Source organism: Myotis davidii, unplaced genomic scaffold (assembly GCF_000327345.1).
Source record: "Myotis davidii unplaced genomic scaffold, ASM32734v1 scaffold1745, whole genome shotgun sequence".
Lineage (NCBI taxonomy): Eukaryota > Metazoa > Chordata > Mammalia > Chiroptera > Vespertilionidae > Myotis > Myotis davidii.
Genome location: NW_006295921.1, coordinates 450,341 through 453,152, shown reverse-complemented (window position 1 = coordinate 453,152; position 2,812 = coordinate 450,341).

The following is a 2,812-nucleotide window of genomic DNA, read 5'->3' as shown; positions in this document are numbered from 1 at the left end:
CGGGCCTGGCACACAGAGGCGCCCGGCCACAGTCACAGGGAATGAGCAGCGTGTGAGAGGCCCCATCACGGCGGCCACAGCGCGAACCCCACGCACAACAATCAGACAACATTCTTCATGGGCAGTTTAGGTGCAGCCATTACCTGACTGCCCGACGAGATGGGAGTTTACATGCGAGTCTGGCAGACAGAGGGCCTGGAGCCCCAGCAGCTGGCTCTCAGGCTAGGGGTCCCGGGTCCCGAGTCCCCTGGTCCTGTGCGGCTCAGGGAGGCGTCCTCCGCACAAGACGTCAGGCGGCGAAGGCACTGCCCGCCTTTGGTTTGTGAAGCAGACGCAGGACCGGCAGCACAACACAGAGACCCTTCTCATCTGCCCCGCCAGGTGGGGGCGGCAGAGCAGCAGCCTGGGCACCAAGGCCGCGCCTGTGGGCCAGGCGGACCTGGAGCAGGAGCAGCTGCCACCTGCCGCCCGGGCCTCGGCCGCGCCCGGGCCTGGAACACAGGGCAGCCTCGCCCTCCCTGCCTTTCAGGTCTGCCCATCCATCAGGATGCAGTCCCCGCAGAGCCCGTCAGGCCTGCGGACAGAGCACGGCGCTCGCCACCCGGCTATTTATCCCGGCCTGACCTTCAGGTGACCTTTCTCAGATCCACGCAAGTTGCCGTCGGGAGCAGCTCGGCCCGGGAGATATTTTTATCCCCTTCTCCACCTTCTAACAAACATGATTCTTTCCTGCTACATGACCCTCTTTTGAAAAATTTCCTTTTGCAGGAAGGTCTCTGGGTGGTCCGTGGCTGTGACAGGAGTGCACATGGACCGGAGAAACAGCAGGTTTTATGGGGAAAAGTCATAAAAACAGAACAACAACTGCCAACGTCTGTGCCCTCCCGGGGCTGCATCAGGGAGGATCCGAGCAGCTCCCATAGGCCAGCTCCCCGGGGCCTTAGCAGGGGCCGCGCCGCACCCCGCGCACTGCTGTGACTGGGGACCCAACACTGAGCAACGTGTGGTGTGTGCGTGTGTGTGTGTGTGTGTGCAGGAGTGTGTATGTGTGGGTGTGTGCTGATGTGTGTGTGGGAGTGTGCATGTGGGCGTGCATGTGTGCGTGCATGTGTACATGTGTGTACACGCGCAGGAGTGTGCATGTGCATGTGTGCTGATGTGTGTGCATGTGTGTGCTGCTGCTGTGTGTGTGCAGGCTGGTGTGTGCTGGTGTGTATGTAGGAGCACTGGTTGTGTGCATGTGTGTGCATGTGCATGTGTGTGTGTCCCTGTGTCCACCGCAGGACAATCGGCTGCACCGACGGGGCTCTGCAGGGTGCAGCTCCCTGTGTAAATCTAAAGTGACCTAAGGGACATAATTACATAAATCTCATCACCAGACAATATACTTTTTATTTGTTTGAATTTTATTTGTATTGGTAAAACTGACCCGAATCTGACACAAGTTTATTAGAAAAGGACTCTGTGCGAGTGGTGGGCTGGTCTTCTTACTTAAGATGGATGTGCCAACTTCTCGTGTGATTAGAGGAGCGGATAACTCACTAACATCTGTGCAAACCACAATAAAAAGGGATTTAGTGTTACCCTGAGGAAGGCAGGAGCGGCTGTCTGTCCATTAAACGCTTTATTACAGCGCCAGCAGCCTTCGCCTAATTCAGTTACTCCTGCTCCGCGCGGCACCCGCTGCCTGTCACCCAGACGGTGCTGGGGCTGCGGGCTGGACAGGAGGTGACAGTCACCGCCCAGAGAAGGGGGGCTGCCCCGCGGGCTGGAGTGACTGTGGGAAGTGCACGTGAGCCTGTCACACCGTCACTTAGCCTGTGCGCAGTCCATCTCTGAAAGTAGGAGACAGTTTCTTAAGGAGGGTGTCTTCCCAGCCCAGCCACACCCAGCGCTCAGAGCCAGGCCCTGGGCCATTTGCAGAAGGAAGCTGAGGGGCAGATGTCCAGGGACCTGCCTGCCCTTCCCCCACCTCCCTGCCCCTGGCCAGAGGTGGCCAGGCCATGGGCGTGCCCCCTGAGGATGGTGGCAGCGAGTGCGTGCAGGGAGCCTTTTGGGACTGTGCCTGAAGTGCTGCCGCAGTTCAGTGTCCGGACGACAGGCCACCCCCCTGCCCCCCGCCTTCCCACCAGGAGGTACGTGCCATCAAGGCCCAGGCAGAGTGCCTGCTGCACCGGGCTCTCCCCACAGCACCCGCCCGTCTGGCCCTGAGCAGGCGGAACTGCACAGTGCACGGTGCGCCCGACACGGACACGCGTGCAACATCAAGGCCCGCAGAGTGAGCGAGGACGTGAGGAAGCACCGCACACGTCAGGGCCGGAGGCACGTCCATTCCTGTTTCCAGACGGGAGACCTGGGGCCCGGAGAGGGAGGCTGTCCCCGAGGGCAGCGGAAAGGCCAGCAGAGGGGCCTGGACAGCACCACCCGACGCCGGCAGCAGGGGCTACACTGTCCCAGCAGAGGGGCCGGGACAGCACCACCGGACGCCGGCAGCAGAGGCTACGCTGGGAGGCCCGTGCAGTAGGGCTTCTGACAAACGGGGCTAAAAGCGCGTTGATCCCAAAGAGCAAGGCAAACCACGCCCCTCGCTGGGTTCTGCTGAAGTGATTGGCACCTGCGCGGATTGGAGCACTTCCTTCTCAGACGGGCGATCTGCTCAGTGGTTCTGTTTCTCTGAGTCACCTTCTGCCCTTGCCCACCCGGCAAGTCCCCACCTTCAAACCCCAGAGCTTGGAGGACCTACTGTGAGCTCGAGCCCCTCACTTTAAAGGTGGGAGACAGAGGTGGGGGGAGACAGAGTGCGGGTTGGGGT